A 23033-nucleotide genomic window follows, 5' to 3' on the forward strand; every position below is an offset into this window, starting at 1 on the left:
GATAGGAGATATAAGGGCAGATTAATCCTGCCTAGGTTTGTACTATGATATGTAGATCTGCTACGGCTGTTTGATGGATGAGAGAGGCAGCTATTTGACATGCTTTTGTATAATCAATATCTGAATGACCTCATTTGCTACATGTGTGAAAGATATGATGAAATGGCAGAAAGTTCCCACTTGGCATTTCGGCTCATTTCTTAGGATGGACTTCGTATTAAAGTTGATCCTTTATATACCTCTGGCATTTTAATGTCTCTTTTTCTCTCTGTGGAAGAATTGATGCTGTTTTGCACTGAAAACTTAGTTTCATTGCAGTGAGTTTCAGAAAACCAAATTCTTCAGGAAGTGAGTGAGTGAAGGGCTGCAGTAAGAGATATAACACAGCTGTGTATGTTTTTAGCAGGCTGTCAAGACCAACTGACAGAAAAAATAAGTTCTAAAATAGAAAAGAATGGCTTTGATAAAATTTATTCAACTTTTTACTGTGAAATGTTAAAAATACAAGATTTGATCACTGCTGTTCAGAAGACATTGTGAATAATGCATAAATAATCTTTATTCTGACAAAAAACACAGTCATACATCTTCCAGTATTGTTCTGCAACCATACTTCCATGATTGTGTTACCTGAGGGTTTTATTTTCTGTTTACTATAAACAGCACTGAACTTTGAAGTTATATTCATTGAAGACCTATCAAGGACTATGATCTCCTTCTTTGACATTTTAAAAGTTGATTTGTAATAGTAATCGGAAGATGCTTTATGGATGACAACTTCTTTGGTACATATGATGCAATGTTATGATATAGATTGTTATACCATGGTCAAACAATAGTGTCAGTGGTATGAGAATCTATACTAGCACTTTGCAGCATATGTTGTCATCCATATAGCATCTTGCCAGAAAGATAAAAATTCTTATAATAATCTATATGTTTGATAAATTCAAGCAAAATAAGACCTTATGTTGTTGTTTTGTCAAATGTCAAATTGTCAAGTGTTTTTAAATATTTCAGAAAATGGAAAAGTCATTTTCCGAACCGGTGTCAGTGTTGTAAAGAGGAACATCAACACAATAACCGTATTGGCTTATTTAAGAGCTTACGAATACATAACACTTCAACTTTGAGACATCAATGGATGACTGTATTTGGAAACATAGTAACAGTTCCATCAGTTCCACTGCCTATCATTGACAGCCTATCAATGGACATGACGAGGACTAGCCTTCAAAATTCATGCTGGTCCACTGACCCATACTACTTAAGTTTCTTAAGGACAAGTATATGTCTATTGATGGTAATTCTCATTGACTAGACTGCATTTGAGAGCTATTTTTTTTTAACCATTTTTCTGTGCTTCATTTTTGCTGAATTGAATAAAACTGACAGAAAACGTACAGGTAGTATACATTCTGTCTTGTTTAAGTACCAGCTAGAACCTCTGAGGACCGATGAGTTATGACTTACAGTGGTCCTCTGGACTAAACAGCAGCAAACTTCTGTGGCTATTCATGTCACTCGTATTGATTACGTTCAGAAAAACCTTGCTTGTCAGTTTCAGAAGCTTGTTTATTCCTCTTCAGCTTGAACAATGGCGTTCCTGTATATGGAAACATGGTAAAGGTTACATCAGTTTCCCGGACTGTATTGATGTGGATGCTGTATGTGAGGAATACCATCCTGGACGTCTCCTGAATCTCTCTCTGGCTGCTCATGTCCATCACCTTGTCTGTAATCATGTTGGGTTTCATGTAACAAGATCCTTGGGTATACTTACAGTCTTGTGCAGTGCTTTCGTCTCCCCCTTTCTGTTGTGGCATCGGTGAAGCTGTAGATCTCGGTGACTAACAAGCTAGTGTATGTTCTCTGGAGGTCTCAAGATCAGTGTACACAAAGCCCTTTGAAGATGAGATTTTGACAGTAACCATAAACCATTATAGCAGTACAGACAGTCACAGTTTCACACCCAGGATCAGCATGCTGAGTGAGTGAGTGAGTGAGTGAGTGAGTGAGTGATGATCATGATGATCATGATGAGTAGGAGGAGGAGGAGAGAGTTTTGAGTTGACATTGATCAATGTAACATTCATACCAAGTGTGAATTATCCTACTTTCTGCAGTTCACCTGGATGATGTGGAATCAAACTTTAATGTTATCTGATCAATGGAGAAAATTCTCGTAATCAAGAACTGCTTTCCAAAAAGGGATTCCCTGTGACCTCTTGCACTGTCTATCAAAATTTTAACCAATTTTTAAAACTGAACGAAGGATAACTTTATTAAAAAGTATGTAAAAAAGTCATTTGCATGATACAGTGCATACATGCTGCCACACACATATGTGCATTGCGTTGGTCAAGCTTAAACCATGATATTAACATTGTACAACTTTAATATGTCACTTGCAGTTTCACAGTACTTTCCAATCTTACCATGAAGTCATTTTACAAACCATACATGTTGTTACCTTTCTTGTTTCGTTTACTTAAAATCATATGGTGCAGGAATTCTGCATGTGGTTAAAGATGGCAGTTTCAGTCTGATCAGGTTCTCTCAAACTGCTGTTGCTGTCAAGATGCTCGACTTGCTTGGGAGCCTGCTCATGATCTGTTTCAGCCCGGAGTATTGAGTTCCCCTCATTTGCATGTATGAAGGCTTGATAAGGATGCATGAGACCTGTCTCCTGTCAGCCATCTCAAACACATCACCAAGGATATCAAATATAGGAAAAATTGTACAAGTGGAAAAAAATATTGCTGACTGACTGACAAGGGTGGAAAACAAATGTGGAAAAAAGTCATGGGTTGATATCTCGGATCAAATATTTATAAATCAGAAAAATTAATTTTCTTTCTCAAAATGAGATATTGGGAGTTGTGACCTTTTATTTGAAAAATCAACGGAAAGGTAATATATTTGTACATGTGTCATTAAGGGCATGATTTGTGTGAGTGTGTTATGAAGGAATGGTGCCATTTTTCACACTGATCTCCATCAGCTTCAGCTGAGAACTGACATAGCTTGTCACAGTCAGTGATGCAGAATGTGATCAGTCCAGTGCAGGCTTTTATTGCTCATAATGTGTCCTGCTACCACAAGTTATTTTCTCAAGTGTCCCAGGACCCAGATGCTCTGTCGGAGCAGTCGAGTTAGGGATAGAGATCTCCACTGATTCTGCTTATCACAACCTGATTCGTCTTTTGAATTAAGCTGGAATCATTTGTATAGGGGAGTGGTAAATCACTTTCCAAAACCGAAGTCGACTTACACGTCGTCCAGTCTGGTAGGGTCATGAAAATCAGTACATATGTCAAGGCATGTTTTTACTGAGATCGGGTGACTTGGGTTTAGCATTGTGTTCAAGAATATTGCTCTTGTATTGCGGTATGTGTGTGTATGTGTGTGCCTGCTTTATACTGGGTGGTTTTACAATACAATGAGACACCATGCTTTTTTAATGTGGTTTCTCTGCTTGGACATGGGGCAGTGTGGTAGCCTAGTGGTTTAAGCATTCGCTCGTCATACCGAAAACCCGGGTTCGATATCCCACATGTGAAGCCCATTTCTGGTATCCCTTGCCGTGACATTGCTGGAATATTGCTAAAAGACACGTATGACTTTACTGTTTCGCTTTTCTTGGCCATAGTATTTTTCTTCCAAGCCATCTAGTCTTTGCCTCATCCCTGATGCTGATGCAGGAAGGTTAACAACAAATACCATTGTTTAACCTCATTGGTATGACGTGCCAAGGAATCAAATTTCAGACCAAATATTCTATCCTGTAGACAATGGAGGTAGTCATGGCTTTATTGAAAATATTGCGCCACAAGTTCCTGTAACTGTAGTAGTGAGTCTTGTACCAAGTGAGTGTGTGCAGCTTACACTGTAGTGATGAGTATGCCAGGTTATCACCAGGATGTGATGACAACCAATCAACAAAGACACATGTATGAGTGAGTGAGTTTAGTTTTACACCACACTCAGCAATATTCCAGCTATATCGCGGCGGTCTGTAAATAATCGAGTCTGGTCCAGAAAATCCAGTTATCAACAGCATGAGCATCGATCTGCGCAATTGGGAACCGATGACATGTGTCAACCAAGTCAGCGAGCCTGACCACCCAATCCAGTTAGTCGCCTCTTACGACAAGCATGGGTTACTGAAGATCATTATTCTATCCTGGACCTTCACGGGCCGACACACGTATACCCACCTTGGTGCTGTTGTACGAAGCAACCTTAAAGCTCTGACAGTCGTATGTCTTTGTTGACAGTAATGATCAACTTAGTGCTAACATTTCTTTCTACGTCACCCTGATCCTTTTTACTCGGTTCTTACAACAACTTGTGGCACTTGGGACCAAATCGGCCTGGAATCTTCATCTCCATCAAATGCACATTTTTTTCAAGTCAGTGACTTTTATGCAATATATGACCTAGAATTTTATTTTTCCCAAAGTAAAGTCGTACCCTAGTTTGAGTAGGTCTAATTCAGTTCATGACCTACATTTTACATGCAGTTTCAACAAACAGACTGATAAAAACACTGTAGAAATGTTACATCTATTCTTATGTGTATCTTTGAAGTTTGAATAACTTGATCAATAATTCTTGTTTGATCTACATCTCTGAACTTACAAAAGACATTTTTGCTATTTTTTGTAAAATTATTAATTTGATGATTATGATGCATTTGTTTCTTCATTGAGAGAGTCAGGGTACTTCATTGTGAAGCTGCCTGGTTTTGTGTTTTAAAGGTTTATACTGCCTTTGATGTCAATGCTTCCTCCACAGCTTTGATTTGGCAAGATGAGTTCCAGTAGTTTACCATTTGATGGTAAGATGGAATATATTCCAAATCAATATGTATATCTGCAAAGCTTTTACAGCCAATGTGGTGGAATAACGGTTCAAGGAATTGTTAATTATTTGAGCCTATTTTTGTCAATAATTGGTTGACTATTTTCAAGAAAGTGTAAGTTTGGGTTCAGTTTTGATCTTCAATCACAATGAAGTTGGCTGGGGATATTTCCTAATGGGTTCTGGCAGTCGTGACCTGATATTTCATTTTGAGAGCGTAACTCAGAGGCTGTTCCACGTACTGCCATTAACCTTGCACACATCTTCGTGGGTTGATGCCTCTTCATATTTTTAGAAATATTCATTGTGAAGTTCTTTTTTTATATTTGTTTCTTTGAAATATGACCAAGTACTTCTGAAATGAATGTTTTGCTGGTATGGAGGAGAATTCACGTACTATTCAAGAAATTGTAAGTCTGATGACCTTTGCACACATAAGCAAGTGATGTAGTTAGACATTTTGAATGACATTTGGAAATATTTTGAGTGAGATTGTTGAGATGAAAGTATTTTTGTTGATGTCAGGGTTACTATTGTTTTCTTCTGATCAACAATTAGTTGCAAGGTGACCTATGATTGTCCTCAAGGTCATGTACTTTGGCCATTTCAGTCATTCAGTGTCTATTGTCAACATCCAGACATATCACTCATTCATGTCCATATTGTCAACATCCAGACGCAACACTGATTGCCTATATTGTCAACATCCAGACATATCACTCATTCATGTCCATATTGTCAACATCCAGATGCAACACTGATTGCCTATATTGTCAACATCCAGATATATCACTCATTCATGTCTATATTGTCAACATCCAGCTGCAACACTGATTGTCAATATTGTCAACATCCAGGCATATCACTCATTCATGTCCATATTGTCAACATCCAGCTGCAACACTGATTGTCAATATTGTCAACATCCAGACATATCACTCATTCATGTCTATATTGTCAACATCCAGATGCAACACTGATTGACTATATTGGCACTATCCAGACATATCACTTATTCATGTCTATATTGTCAACATCCAAACGCAACACTGATTGCCTATATTGTCAACATCAAGTCATATCACTCATTCATGTCCATATTGTCAACATCCAAACGCAACACTGATTGCCTATATTGTCAACATCAAGTCATATCACTCATTCATGTCCATATTGACTACTATTGCCAAAAAGGGACATACTAGTATCCTTTTATTGACAGATTGGCTTGCCTGCATTTTCTTTTGAAGAAGCAATAACGTGCTGTCTTATTTCATAAAAGTTTATGTACAAAATGTTGACAATATGAAGGTTAGATAATCTTTAACAAAGAGTATATGTCATGAAGTCATGTTGTCAGAGATTGAGATATCTGTACACATCATACCCATGCTCTATATCTGAGCCGGACACTACTTTCTATTTATCCCCACTGAAAGCTAACACAGTGCTATATGACTGGAACCGTGGGCAATGGACTTTACATCTGTCTGTCTATTGTCATGTGTTTGTTGAAGACCAGTCAGCTTCTTCCGTGTTTTCACTGTATCACTAGGGCCTGCAGCTGTTGTGTCAGTTACTACACAACACACCACCCATGTGGACACAGATGGCATACAGGTCAAGAAAATCAATCATGATTGTTGTCAAGCAGGTCAATTCTTGCCCCGATCACGTCGATTGTTGATTGTGCTGTGTACATCACAGCCATTATCTTGCTTCCCATTGTAAACTAATTCTCCACATAACACCAGAAGTAGCAAGGTGGAAACATTTCACCTACATCCGGAAATCGAGCAGCCAAGAAGCACTTGCCTGACCAAATCAGGCACGCACTGGACAATTGAGGTACCAACTGACCGGTGGTCATGATGGGATTTTCAGCTGTCCAGTCAGATAGATTTCCTTGGGGCGTGAACCCTCCTTACGAAAACGCACAGCTTTACGACTCGCCCTTCATCCAATTTTGTGGGACATAATCAGGTTGTGGAGGTTAGAACTGGGAGATTGCAGCTATTGTTGAAGTACATGCTGCTTGTACGATTCCTGCCCCATGGGCATGTAGAATGCTAATCCACAGATTTTCTTTGGGAATGATCTTCATTGGACAGTTTGGCTAGAAGCTGCCACCATTTCTTTTATTTAGGTAGGCGAAATAGCGAAAGGTTGTCCATTTATGGACAGACAAATGAAGTTGAATTTCAGAAAAATTCCTGATGTAATTCGTTTTGAATAAAAGTTGAAGAACTTTTACACTGATTAACTAAGTTATTTCTTTTTGAAAGATTTCTCCTCAAGCCATAATGCAGCACTTTGTGAAAAAGAATTAAGTTAGCTGGAACCTTTGCCATTTTTTACCCACAACTGATTTTTATTCATGTAGTTAATTAAATAAAATTAAATAGCCTTTCGCCAGAAACATGTGTATTCATTCTTACTATTAATAGGGTAATAAGAACATTCATTCAATACCAATCAGGCGAAAGTTGGTGAATGTTTTCAATTACATAAAAGGGGTATGAAAAGTCCTGTTAATGTTGTTTACATTTGGAAATCCTTTTTATTGGTGACCTTTGTGTGGATCTAAATTGGATGAGGTTTAAAGGCAAAATAACATTTTGATGATCATTTTCTTCAGAAATTTGTGGAAAAAAATTACTGTAAAATATTGTTTATTTTTAAGGGATAGCTTAGAGCACACCATGTTTTGCTTCTCCCGTTGGGCTGTTCTCAATAGAATGTTTTCAGGGATGTAGTATCATGTCCACATAAGGTGGAATCCTGCTTTCCTAATTATTTCCACTTTAACATTCTGAGTGTTTAAAAAGGCAGTGAATTTAGGCTATTGTATTCACAGCAACAGACTTGATGAGAGTGTCTTTTTAAGGATAATGCTATGTTTGATTTTGGTAATTGCTTGAATTGGAATAATTTTTATTCCTTAACTTTCCTTGATGAATACCACTATTTTGACAACTGATGTTATGTTCCCTTATAACATCATATTTCTGCACACTGAACACCAGAAACCTGTCATTGAGGGTTCGAATCCTTTTGTGCCCTTGTTATGTTTCTAAGAATGTCAGCACCAATCTCACCCAGGAAGATCTGGGTCTTCAGCAACCCATGCTTGTTGTAAGAGCAGGCCCGTGAAGATCCGGGGTAGAATCGGTCTTCAGCAACCCATGCTTTCCACAAAAAGCAACTATGCTATTCATAAGAGGCGACTAACGGGATCGGGTGGTCAGGGTCGCTGACTTGGTTGACACATGTCATCGGTTCCCAATTATGCAGATCGATGCTCATGCTGTTGATCACTGGATTTTCTGGTCCAGACTCGATTATTTACAGACCGCCGCGATATAGCTGGAATATTGCTGAGTGTGGCGTAAAACTAAACTCACTCACTCACTGTAAGAGCAACTCACTGATCGGGTGGTCAGGCTCGCTGACTTGGTTGACACACATCATAGTATATCTTACTTGTTTTGTTCAGTATAGTTCATAAATGGATAAAGGAATATGTATTAATTTAGGGTTGTTGATGCTAATAGACTCTAATAAACAAAGTAGAGTAATTTTTCTTATATGGGGTTGTCTACAAAATCAGCTGTGACTGTTGCGATGCCTATGTAGATAAAACTTCCTGCCTAGCAAACGTCAGAATCAGAGAACACTTAACTTCAACCACCAAATTAGAAAGAAAATCAGCCATCTGAGACCACATCATCAACTGTCCCAACCACAACATCAGTGTTGAAATATTATCAAAACCCTCCAGGACTGTACTAAAAAGAGAACTGTCAGAATCAGTTTAAACTCTCCGACACAAGCCCTTAATCAACGAGGATATGTCACCCCATTCACCTACAATCACCTGATAAAACAACGCAGCACTCCAGCTATCAGTGCTAATTAGTCTATCAGATATGTAGAATTTGTTCCACCTCATGAACCGTTGGCTTCCTTCTATTGTTACTGCATTAATTGCCAATATCCATTGTTGTTGTTAATCAATTTCATACATACCTTCATGTTGTCTTACTTAATCCCTGTTGATGTATGTAAGTCTGTTCTGTGCTATATTCAAAAATGGAAGTTGAAATCCTATGGTTTTCATTCTTTTCAAGTGGCAGCCACGATAAACTGGAATGAGCTACCAGCTCACCCTAGAACAAGCCCAACAGTCACATGTTTCAAAGCAAACCTAAAGACATACCTTTTCTCTATGTTTTACAAGTGACTCCTAAATTCTATCTTGTCTGCTCTATGAGCATGCTGTCGGTGTGGATTTAGCGCAATACAAATGGACTAATTATTATTATTATAGTGATTCACTCTTGCTTGACAATGGTATAAGAATCTATGCCGAAATGTGGCATCAAATAACAAAGAACGTATTAAATGATAGGTGTTTGATAGGCATTTAGACTGACTGACTGACTGAGTTTGGTTTTATGCCCTTTTTAGCAATATTCCAGCAATATCATGGCGGGGGACACCAGAAATGGGCTTCACCCATTGTTCCCATGTGAGGATTCGAACCCGGGTCTTCGGCGTGACAAGCCAATGCTTTAACCACTAGACTACCCCACCGCCCCCGATAGGCATTTAGAAGTTGGTAGAGTGATACAACACATTTGAAATGGATGTGCAACTTTTTATTGTTTACACACAATGTTTCTGGGCTGATACTTGCCCCTTCATCAGGTGAATGATCGTCAATAGTTACAGAGGTATATATAGTATGTACAGGAAGCCACAGAGTTGTTTTTACAAAGGTACATATATAATATGTACATGATAAATGATAACAGGGATTAAATGATAGTTGATGTAAAATGAAAAAGCTGTTTCATTCTTTCACATAGGCTACTTAATCTGACATAACTTAATCTGTCATAACTTAGTCTGTCATAACTTAATCTGACATAACTTAATCTGTCATAACTTAGTCTGTCATAACTTAATCTGTCATAACTTAATCTGTCATAACTTAATCTGACATAACTTAATCTGACATGACTTAATCTGTCATAACTTAATCTGTCATAACTTAATCTGTCATAACTTAATCTGACATGACTTAATCTGTCATAACTTAATCTGTCATAACTTAATCTGACATAACTTAATCTGACATGACAGATTAACTCCAATGGTATGAAATAATCAGTGCTTCTTTAACCTCAACAGTAGTATGTAATTTCTTATAAGTTGCATCACATCCTGTGATTGGATCAGAATGGCCAGTAAATCCCTGACTCCGCTGCAGCAGCTACAGTGCAGCATAATGCTCCAATGTCAGTGGTCTTTGACAAGATGACAAAGATACGTCACATCACTGCTGTAGGCCATGAAGGAGATACATGCAGACAGAAATGTTCCAATTACTGCTGTGTCATCAGCTGTTGCTGTATTGCGACACTCTCTCCAGGGGTTGAGCCAGACTGTAAACTACGATGTTGTGAAATTTCCATTATGTGAGCCAGATCATTTGTTAGTAAGCAGACACTTTCATTATTCCCAGGATAGGAATAACTGTTAATCTTTTGATAAGGTTTATACACCGTGATGTGATCTCATTGTAGATCTGTTTTTAGATAAATATTTATGTCGTTTGGTATTGTGAGGTACAATAAATATTTATTTGACTTTCACAGACCCAACTGTTGTGATCAAATAACTCCCTATCCTGTTTTATGAAGATGTCAGGGACAGTTGTACTGTTTCACTCAAGTATGCACATGACTCACTCACTCACTCACCTACCTAATAAATTCACTCACTCACTCACTCACTCACCTACTCACTCACCTAGCCACCCACTCACTCAAAACCCACCCACCCACCCACTCACTCACTCACTCACCTACCCACTCAACTCACTCACCCACCCACCCACCCACCCACCCACCCACCCACTCACTCACTCACTCCTCACTCAGACTCACTCACTCTAATTATCGTTGTGCATCTCTTGGCTCACTCTAAGAGGTTACAAAAATATTTATTTGACTTTCACTGTTGTGATTAACTCACTTCCCGCTACTGCTCGCTCGCTCACTCACTCACCTACCTCACTCACTCACTCACTCACTCACTCACTCACTCACTCACTCACTCACTCACTCACTCACTCACTCACCTCACTCCTCACCCACCCACCCACCTCACTCCCACCCACCCACCACCCACCCACCCACTCCACTCACCCATCCACTCAATGAAATGCTGTCAGTTGTAACTAGCTGTTAACACCCATTCCAGACTCATCCATCCACAGATTGTCTAATTATACGTTGTGCATCATGACATGGCTGTAAGAACTCACTCACTCACACTCCATTCCACACTGCAGTAACTGACGGTAGCATCAATCTGTATAGAAACCATTCTGTCACCAATACCTCTTCCACTTATACAACAAACAGGAACTATGAGAAGAGATAAAGAAATTGTCAGCGACATAATCTTGTCTGCCTGTCTTGCCAGTTCTGAGTTGGAATTAAAGACCATATTTTAGTCTGTCTGCTTATGACAAACATGGCTCCACTCACAGAGAGAAGATGGATGTATGGTAAAACTGTGGGAACTCACTAGATGTGCAAGAAATGGGATGCTCTGTATGAAAGTCATGTTGAATGTTGACTTAAATCAAACTTTAAGGTTCGTGCCGCATGCTCTGCTGCATATCCAACATCGAAGAAGACTAGCCTTGGGCCCTTATGGAAACATTTGCCTATGTTAGAGCAATTTTATTAGTTCTTAAAAATTCATAAGGAATAAACTCTATGGGTTCCAAAAAGAATTAAGGACAGCACTTCTATTTTGGCATTACCATTGACTTGCCCCATTTAGTGTGTATCCCGTTTGTGTCTTTCCAGTTGGTGTGTCTCCTCTTGGATTCCGCAATTCATTTCCTACTGTTGTCCTCGTTCGTACCGTCTCGACATGCCAGCTCAGAAAGTGCCTCGATCAATATTACCAATATCCAAGTGATATTTTCCATCAACAGCTATCATTCAACAATTTTCTTCATAAGCTTACAGTGGTATCCTGAGGTTTCGGCAAGATTTTACCATTTTTTGCTTTCCCGGTTATATTGAGATGTCAAAGTTTTGAAAGAAACCATGTTTTTTTAAATTATACTGTTATTAGTTTGATCTACAGTTCACATGCTGAACTTCTTTGCTGTGCAGTCTGTTTGATATGCTGTGTTGCATACAAGGATACAATTAAGTTCAGCAGACGCCGTTTAGTGGACTGATTGGGATGGAATATTACTCTGTAATGATATTTCCTGGGACAAAATGTTTCAAATATGTTTTCAATTAATGTTGCTCATTTGCCGTTGTAAAAAGAATGCAAATAAAAGTTGACGTTTCGACAATATATAGACATTGATTACCATTAAATTTAATCTTCTCATTCAGCCTGAAAGTAATCTAGGCCACACGAGTTACGTTTTGGGTATGATAATTCAAATTTATAGGCGAAGATAATCGATCATCGAGGCAAAAAACATGTCCTAAAGCTTTCAATGAGAAAACAATTTGAGCTTGATTGCAGACGGCTAAATGAAGATTGATAAAAATATTTTCCTTATGAAATGAACATTGGCCTGGAAGTAATTGACAAGTACTTTTTTAAATAAATGTAATAAAAGCTGTGATTGTGTTAGGAAATACATGAAGCTATAACTGATTGTCTTTTTTGCTTCTTCTGAAGCTATGAGATGAATGCTGTTTAGCAGACACGTTTAAAGTTGCTTCAGGGAATATTAAATAGCCTTGACCTTGTTAATTTAAATATATTCACCATCAGACTAGTCTGTTTTTAACAAATTACATGAGAACCTGTTAAAAATAGTTCTGAAAAATGCTGTTATATCATACCAAAGGTCCTGTAGGAATGTATCTGTCTGGCTTGAAGCAGTCCTCCAGGGAAATATGGACATTCAACTCATGTGGTGTTTGGTGGTCCATATCACCACAGAGGGAGGCTCCAGCAGACTTTTCCACATGGGCCCAAACATAGTGCACTTTACAAGAGGATGCAGGACCATTAACCAAGGCTTGATCTCACCTAATCGAATCAAAACGCCCACACTTGGCACGTTGCACGTGTTGTGTTGTTACAAAGGAAAAACAGCATACAAAACAATGGACATGACTTGCCTTGGTGGTATAAGATCGTATACAGATCACTCCAGCACCTGCCTAATGGAACCAGTTCATGCTGGCTTCATGGGTTCTTCTTCATATATTCTAAAGATGGAACAGAAGAAAAAAAATTTAATGGAAACTAAAACATTTGGTTTAGCAAGGTTCCACTTTTCCAATCATGACGCTCCCTACATAATTTTAATATGAGTAAAATGAACTAAGGCCTGATCCATTTCCTTACTGAAAAGTATGTTAATTAGAATATATTCCCAACTGTGTCGTGATTTATTTTCTTAGTTAATGGTCCCTACTTCATTAAGATCATCTTGGTGTATTGGCCTTCCTGGGAGTATGCTTGGCTTAAATTGATGCACTAACAGTTTGGGGTCAGATTTGGAAGGTGATTCTGGAATAATTTATGAGATATGGGTCATTTCTTTGCTTTGTAAAGTATGTTTGATAAAGCTATCTGGAATTAACCTTGAAAAGGCCAGCTAATTACACAGCTGCTGTTGTGGTAATTAGATAGATTATCATCCTTGCTGTTGCCGGGCTTTCTGTCCTAATTATCCGATTCTGATGGCTGAGATAAAACAAGCGTACATGGGAAGAAATATTTACACAAGCGATTTTATGTATGATACTTAGTAGTTTGGAAATGAGGACTAATCCCGAACTGTGTGAGTGAACCTTGGCTGAAGCCTTATAGTCCGACTGGAAAAGATTATTATCAGATTGGAAGGTTTAATGCCACAGTTATTTCATTAGAATGTCAGCTTAATGGGAGGCAGAGGTGACTTAGATCTAACGTTTTTTGTTTTGACTTGGGGATTTCAATGAAGGAATTTTTACTGTAAAAAAAATTGTCATTAGGTGAAAAGAAACATTGTACAGGATTTATATTTTTTTTGCCATGCTAGAGTTTGATTTATATGTATTGGTCTTAAAAAATATAATCTTGGCTTGGTTTGGGTTGTAAATATTTTAAATCTCAAATCTGACATGAAATGATGATTGATAGTTAAAGATTTCTGTTTTAGGACTTTAAAAATGCTTTGGATTATTTGTAGTGTCAAAACAATATTGACTGTGAGAGGTATGAAAAAAGCCTTCTCATTCTGAATATATTTTTTCTGAATTTTCGATTTTTAAGATTGACAGATCCGTAAACCAAAAAACTATAAGGCCTCAGGCCATGCAAGTCTCTTGTGACCACTTCCATTATCTTATGCTGGAGTTGTAAGGTTGGTGTCTTTGTCTGCTTGCAGCATCACACTAAAACACATTAAATATTGGTTCTTGTTGTTGGGGGATGAAGCAAAGAGTGAACAGCTTACAGTGTAAACTGCTGAGTCGGGTGTCCATGTTGAACTTGAGTGTCCATGTTGAGTGGTCACACCTATGTAGTGCAATAAGTAGGCCAATAAGTGCAGACCTGTGAAGATCCAGGTTAGAATTGGTCTTCAGTAACCCATGTTTGTAGTACGAGGCATCTAACGGGATTGGATGGTCAGTCTAGCTGACTTGGTTGATTCATGTCATCGTATCCCAATTGCATAGATTGATGCTCATGATGTTGATCACTGGATTGTCTGGTCCAGACTGGATTATTTACAGACTGTCGTCAATAGCTAGAATATTGCTGAGTGTGATGTTTAACAACCGACCGATAAGTGCAATAATCTTGGTTATGCTCAATTCCACTTTACCTTCTTTTTGGAAATCACAGATGAACTTCAACAATGGCTAACATCATGTATTGATGTGCAGGGAAGAGCATGTCTTCACGCATTAATTATTGCAGCTCTTATGATAAATATCTGACTAAACAGGTAAATAGGTAGTTGATGAATGTATCATGAGTAGAGCTATATCCAGATAAGGTGTAGTTAGTATAGACAGTAGCACTGGTTCCATATTCCAATATCGAAAGGATATTAATCAGAGGGGAATTAATTTTGTACCAGCTACTGAATAATTCCAGACACATTTGTAAATGAAACATTAAGGCAAAAACAGAATTTTTGTTTCTGTGAAGGCATGAACATGCATTTTTCATATATGTATAGGACAAAAACTCTTCATGTTTCATTTTATGGTGTTAGTGTTGGTTTTCTGTAACAGTCTTCCAAATATGGTAAGGTTTAATTATTAATTGAGGCCCCTGTTCTACTTTCAACTTTTAAAGCCTCCATGGTCAAGTGGATACTGAGCATCTGCCTGTAGGGAGATGGTAGAAATAGTGGTTGTCCTAACAGCAGCAGTAGCAGAAATAGTAACAGCAATATTCATTATAGCACATGGTACTGTCTAGCAGCAGTAGTAGCAATAGTGGTAGTAGTAGTGGTGGTAGTAGTAGTAGTAGTGGTAGTAGTAGTAGTAGTAGTGGTAGTGGTAGTAGTAGTGGTAGTGGTGGTGGTGGTGGTAGTAGTAGTAGTAGTAGTAGTAAAATCTTGTTTTTTTTTGTGGAGGATGTGTGACAGATATAGTACTGTATAAGAGTAGGAAAGCTTGTAGTATTAGTAGTAGAAGTAGTAGTAGTAAAATCTTGGGGTTTTTTTTGTGGAGGATGTGTGACAGATATAGTACGGTATAAGAGTAGTAAAGCTTGTAGTTGTAGTAGTAGTAGTAGTAGTTGTAGTTGTTGTAGTAGTAGTAGTAGTAAAGTCATGTTATATGATGGAGAGAGAGTGTTCAATATTTGTATTATTCATTCAGTACACAGAGTTTGAGTGGTACTAACACACATGCAGCTAAACCCAGTTGGAGACCGCTGTGTAATTGTTTTTTGATTTGATTGAATTGAATAAGGCTCAGTGTCTAAAAGGTCTAAGATCAATATCTGAATCTATATGTAATTCCTCATTTGTGGACAAAACCCATTCAAATGCATATTTAATTATATTTGGATATACACTGGGTTTTTTTTGTTGTTGACATTTTGCCAAACACAATTCCATTTGGATATATACTATTTAATTTTTTTGACATTTTGCCAAACACAACTTGCCAAACTATATATTCATCACACCATCAGAATGTAATTTCAGGGCATGGTCAGTTTTATATTGTACCTTCTCCCACCAGACCAGTTCCCCAATCATCTGGCAGTGTTTTCATCGCAACCAATTCAGATCAAAATCATTCGGGCTCTGTGAGAAAATGAATTTATCATGAGGGGTGTTGCCAGGCCAGTGGGTGCAGATGTTTATCGTGACCTAATAACTCCAATGAAGCCAATGATTGTTGGTTGGGGAGCAGAGGCAATTCTTCTGGCTCAAGGCTCATTGGTCAGTGTTCTGGTCAGTGTACTGGTCAGTGTGTCAATACCCTTGTAGATTTCTGATATGCTGCAGTTAGCAACTGGTGAGTGCAATGGCCAATTCCTGGAACATGCTATCTTGGCTATTGATAAAGTTGTTGAATGTACCAAAGTACAATGGGGCAATATGAGGTTGATCATTAGCCATTAGTACAAATTGTTTACCTGATAAAATCTCATGATTTATGAGAAGTGGAAAAAAGGTAAACTGTATAACAATAATTTGATTATGTTAAAGAACAGAAATAAAAGCAGTCAGTATTGAGACTGTGAGATCTCACACTATTCAGACTTTGGCTTATCATGTAACATGTACATATTGTCCTCACAATATGGGGGCGGTGGGTAGCCTAGTGGTTAAAGCGTTCGTTGGTCACGCTGAAGACACAGGTTTGATTCCCCACATGGGTACAATGTGTGAAGCCCAGTTCTGGTGTCCCCAGCCGTGATATTGCTGGAATATTGCTAAAGGCGGCGTAAAACTAAACTCACTCATTCGTCACAAGATGGCCCCCATTCTGTCAGTGACATGTCTGATCACCTATTGACTCCTTGTAAGGCTCTGTTAGTGACCAGCTGGTCATCAAGGGATGGTAATTTGTTTTACTTATCACCATGTCACCATTTATTTATTCATAAGTAAATGGAAAGAATAACTTTTAATTAATTTTCTGAAAGTTGCAATAATGAAGGAAAGAGGTATTTCTAAAAATAGACTGTCCCAACAATTGTGTTAACCCAGAAATTGTGTGCACTGGACATAAGATGTTTAGGATTTTGTGTACCCAATTTAGCCAAGCTTGTTCACTTATATGTCTCAATTTATTTCTTTAGGTGGAGTGTTAACCTGAAGTAGGGTTGTATATTGACAAAGAATTGTGCTGCAACATATTGTGATACAAATATCCATATTGAGATATACATTGCAATATTGTTTTAGCTCAAGCGTTTCAACTGTGACTGACAGTCTTTGTACATGTAGATCATACATGTTTATTCTACAGGTAAATACTACAGTGTCAAATGCAGCATGGTAGATAAAAATGTGACAAAAATCACTTGCAGTTTCTGCCATTTCCTCAAACAACTTCTTAAATACATATCATTTGTCAGTGAATGTCTGTGTAACTTTTTAGTTTAATGATATAGATAAGAATTTAATGATATTAAGATGTTTACACAGCATACCAATACACAACAAAGATATTGCAACACATATCCTTTGAAAGGTATTTTACCGGTTGGTGTTGTAATGATAATACTGGGCAGACTACCTGTATGTAAAGTCGTAATACATTTATACATAAGTAAGGCATAATGTACAGGTAAGGTGGTGATTGGGATGATAATACTGGGCAGACTACCTGTATGTAAAGTCGTGGTGGTTGTTAGGTGACCAAATATATCTGGTGGTGACTGGCTTCGAGACTTGTTGGATGGCATGTATTGTAACCCAAGAACTTTGATTTTGGCTCACAATATTGATCACTGATTTGTCTTGTCCAGACTTAATTATTTATAGGTCGCTGTCATATATTTTGACTGTTTTTAGGAAGATATTAGTTGAAATTTATCATAATCGATTTACTGATTTTACTAGGTGATTTTACCCTTAGTTTCATAATGTCATTAATATTTAATAATAGAAATTAGTATTAATTATGGAGGGGGTAATGTTTTTTCATCCTTTGTGTTTTCATATATTTGATATTTGCTTATTACAAGCAGTTCTGACATGTGTTAGAAGCATGTGGTACATGACCAGATATCCTCATTGTGAATATTTGTGTGGCCTTTCTCACACTCACTTTCCCATTATATGAACAATTTATGAGGAATATTTATCAATGTAGTTAAAATTGTTCAACTCTCCTGTAATAAATAAGATGTATTAAAACAGATATGGCAGTTAGAAATTTATCAAAAGCTTCTTGTACGTTTTCTTTAATAATTAATGAGAATCATCCTCTATGTCGCAGTTTCACACCTTGCAAACTGTGTTCCCTGTTCCGTTTACACAAACCACGTGGCCATGTTAAGGTTGTCAATTTCCCTGTCAGTTGGGCACAGACACCTAGCAGTTGTTTTCATTCATTGTCTATTTCACAAAGAAAGCAACACCCTCTTGCACACATCCATCAAAAGAGCTAATCGATTGTTCATTTCTCAGATAAACATGAACGTAGAGGATCTGACTTGAAATCAACATCTGTAAGATATACCTTACGATATGGGGAACGAGACTGGTAGCAGATGATGTCTATAGCACGCTGATAGCATGTTTCAATCAGTTACATACATAGAACACCCTCTCCACATGATGTCTGTCGCATGTCAATACCCCTGGAGTAGAAAAAAGCCCAAGGCACGTTTAGGCTGTCTTGGTACAATCTGCTAGCCGAATAAACCATGCACCCGCATCTTTCACACAACATCGATATCAAGCCTGTATCATGTTTGAAAGAAGCATTTGAGCCAAGAGTATTCCCAGCTATGTAAATTTGGCCTATTGTGGAGGATCGCCCTTATGTTGTAAAAATCAAACAGCATCGAGCCTTTAACACGAACATAGTACACTGCTTGATCGTGGAGAGCTGGTTCATTCAGCTCCACATTATCAAACTGATATGCATTATTAACCTTGTGTTGAACGCTCGACAAGTCTTTTGTAGTGCTATCCAAAGCTATGAGTATTGTTTTCTGTTGGGCGATGCCAAGCATGTGTGAAGCCAAGTCTCCACCGCTGGCCAATATTGGACACGGGACGTTGAGCTCAGCGTGGCGGTAGCCTCCCTCCCCATCATTGTTTGTCCCTAGCTTCGGCAGTGTGTTCCTGTGGACAACAGGAGGACTGGCTACTGCTGTTTTAGTCGTAAATAATTAATTGCTCTTCTGTGATTGGCCCCGTGTTGAACTAGTACAGAGTCATAGTGTGGGATCTGTTACTATCGTTTTACTACAGGCTCCCACCTGTATGAAATCTACAATGTGTGCTTTTTAATTTGCAGCGTTGGATACATCTATCATGCCTTGACTCCAGCATCTGTGCTTGGTTTTCGTGTAATGGGAGTTTGTTTAAAACCTGGAATGGATTTCCAATACTGTGTTAAAGACAATGTGTACATTTCACCTCATCCTGTGGAGAGATCAAGGTGAGTGCAATACTTTATTGTGCATCTCAATTTCCATGCTTATTACAAGTTTGACATGACATGTCTATTTCTCGTAAATTGCATTAATTAGGTTGTTGATATCAATATTTGTGTTATATATTGTCACCACAAGACGATAATTACTTGATTTGATATGGGTTGTGTTTTTCAGGTACCTCTTTATATAATATATATAATTTTTTATGTATTTATACCAAAATGGTTATAAGAGAGTAGAGATCAAAGGAGGTAGATTCTTTGCAATGTAAAAATAAAATTAGCCTCTGAGAATAATTGCCACAACACATATTGGAATTTTGACGAGGCTTTGCATGATTGTTTTAATGATGGCAAACTAATAACTTGTGTTTTAAGGTGTATATGTTTTGTGTTGACAGTGCGTTTTTTCTAGTGAAGGATAAGTAAGGCAAAATGGTAATTGTAAAGATCTGGGAGTAGAATCCACGTGCATTAGCTGTAGCTGAGACATCGACGTGATATTGATTACTTACCATAGCCTATGTAACAGAGGACCATTACTCTAGGAGTTCTGGAGTATCACTATGCCATTGATCCCTGGATGTAATGGACATTATATTGACAATTCCTCAGCCCCAGTTCATTTCATTATCACCGTTTTAGGATACAGTATTTTAAAAAGTGAAATACTGAAGTATTAGTTTTTTAGATGGCTTAGAAAGGTGAGATGTGTACTTTTGGTGTCTCTGTTTGCTCTGTGTGGTGGTAGATTTGTGAGCTGTGAGAAACTAATGTTGGATACCTACTGAAATACTTACTAACTTATCCTCTAGACTTTGAAGTAGTAGACAGAAGTTTGAACAAATCAGGTCATATTTATTTTTCTCTCAATATAATCTTCTTCAGTCAGCTTGTTCTTTCGACTTATCACAGTGCATTAAGGACAAAGTGAGATTGTATAGTAAAAGAGACAACACCATTTCCTTGATTACAAGAAAGCTGTGCTTAGGAAAGTGGTATATCATATGTGGCCCTGACTCACTATCAAATACTGCTGATATCAGGTGTTTGTGAAAAGGTGAGAGTATCCTAACACACAGGCACAATATCACTATTGTATTTTATGTCAGAAAATATAAAAAGAGGTTATATAGATATAATTCTGGCCATTAAATCCCCATAGTATATTTTTAAGATATTGCATTAATGCTTATTTCATTTGCATATTTTGTTGTAACTTGTAATGAAGCATCTTCATATCCTGTTCTGGATGAAATGATGAGTGTACCGAGTGAGGTTATCTACTATTGTTATATATAGAGCAATGTGGTACTGGACTTTAAAAATAGTTTGCTTCGGCTGTGACTGTGACTGACTGTGACTGACTGTGACTATGGCTGTGTTCATCATTGAGTTACGTCTACATTTGCACTTTGATGCTGAAGGCATTAGTCAGTGATGCTTTTGTAGCCAACATGTTTTTGAAGTCTACCTATTTAACCTTTTTGAAAGTAATATTTAGCAAAAGACATGTTGAAGTGATGTTTTTATCTTTTAAGACCACCAGTAACTTTGTTAAAAACAAATTTTACTGACAGTCTTTCACTTCTTCTTAGACCTAGACAGGAGACTTGTGTTTTTGCAAAGAATATCATAAATTAGAAATAGAGGAGCAAGCAAGTGACGCCCTTGCCTGACACCTGTCTGTAGTGTCCAGTTGCTCTTCATGCTGTTTGCAAGTCAGTTACGGCTTAAGGCACTTGTCTTTAAGGTAATGTTATATCCTTGACAAGGGTTAAATTGATAAAGCTCACAGTGCAAAGATCGTCTGATCTTTAATGTGCCTACTCAAGCAAAAATATCACTCCGTATCTGTATGAATCTTTTATTGAAAACACACGTATCGGTCTGGGCTTTTTAACCCCCTCTCTTCAGTTTTGAAAAGACGGTTTGGAGAATCATTGCCATCTGAAGTTTATGAGCCATGCATGATTATATTCGGGAATTCAGGTTTAATCATTTGACGAGTGGCAACTCTTTCATTTTTGTATACTTGTGAAAATGTTATATGTAACATATGTTCTTTTTGAAAGTATTCAACTGTTAATATGAGGGAGTGTAATGACATTGAATGCCTTTGTTTTAATTTTTCATTTGACAGTGAAAACTGTGAATATGTTTATTAGGTTAATGTTAAATTTACATTGATAAAGATATGCTTTAATGTCATGTTAGACAATTCGTCGCATTGTCACTTCCTGAAATGCTGGAATTGAGGATGTTGAATGTGCACAAATATTTAGATAAATGTGTTAACTATCTGGTCACAATGTAGTAACTATTTGGTCACTATTTATGACAGTGGTGGGTGATAGCCAAGTGCTCCCGTTTTCTACATACATGAACTGGGTTAGTGGCAAGAAGGGTGTGATTGTGGAGACCCTGTTGCTATTTTCTCCTCCTCACCCTCCCCTCACCCCGCCCTCTACCGCACCCTCTGCCACACCCTCTACCGCACCTTCTACCACACTGACCTACCGGTAGCTTGTTTTACTTCATCTTGTATTGCTATGAGTGATAAAACCAGACTTGTTCATTTCAGGCGGTGCAAATTTCACAGTCTGTCTGATGCTGTCCATTTCATGTCCATATCAAGTACTTATCACTGTGCAAGGGTTAATATCAGATCAACATTTTGACTCCTGTTGTCTGTCTGAGGGTTTAATATGGCTGTTTTTTTGTGGACCATTTACAGTGTTGATGCGTTGGGCTGGAAGTCTGAAAGTGCTGCCAATACTCACACATACAGTTGACTGAAGGAAGTTGTAGGCGATGTGAAAGACTTGTCTATTTCATTGTTGATATAAACAACAGAGTCTGTTACATTGGATTTTGAAAATATCATCAGTTGCACTCATTATTGACAATATTGTCCATTTTATTGAAAAACTGGCCAGGGCTAAGGGAAGAATCCATATTAAGTGAGAGTTTATTCCTGTATTTATTGCAGTGATAGACAGTTTTGGCATTAATACATTTGATTATGCATGATATTGCCAATTTCAGTTTTCAATTTTGGCCTTTTTCGAAAGTTTGATTTCCTGATTTTCTTTGTAGCTACAGGCATATGGAATTAAATTGTTTTGTGAAGAAATTCACTCATTATATTATCTCATGTCCCTTATTTTTGAGATATGCTTAAAAATTATAAAATGTTAACCTGAACTGGATTGGATAAATGATGTAATAGCTGCCTCTCGCTGACTAATCTAATATACTGGATAACATGGTATCAGAAATGTAGATGTGTGTCCTTTCATTCTGCTTAAAACAAAGATATTTCATATATAAGACACAGAAACTGACCACAATACTTTAACATTGCATGTATGGACAGAGTGTACAATGAGGTTGAAGAGAAGGACAGCGTTCACACACACTGTAATATTAATTTCAGTTTATTATTACAATATATAGTGACCCTAAGTATAATAACATGTTGTATAATGACACTGTCTGGAAAGAATCGAGGTAATGTGAAACAGA

General features: G+C 37.7%; 1 protein-coding gene across 2 annotated transcripts in view; it reads left to right on the forward strand.

Annotated features, from left to right (window-relative positions):
* LOC124291702 (pro-neuregulin-2, membrane-bound isoform-like) overlaps positions 1-23033 on the forward strand; it is a 244422-nt gene that overhangs the window by 134767 nt on the left and 86622 nt on the right. The window contains exon 3 of one of the 2 annotated variants that reach the window (XR_006902265.1): positions 19365-19508. The gene's annotated coding sequence lies outside the window, so the exon portion shown is untranslated. Of the gene's footprint in view, positions 1-19113; positions 19509-23033 lie in introns of those variants that run through there. The other variant, XM_046728761.1, reaches the window with a different exon arrangement.

Source organism: Haliotis rubra, unplaced genomic scaffold (genome assembly GCF_003918875.1).
Source record: "Haliotis rubra isolate DU_JTF1 unplaced genomic scaffold, ASM391887v1 Scf5, whole genome shotgun sequence".
NCBI lineage: Eukaryota > Metazoa > Mollusca > Gastropoda > Lepetellida > Haliotidae > Haliotis > Haliotis rubra.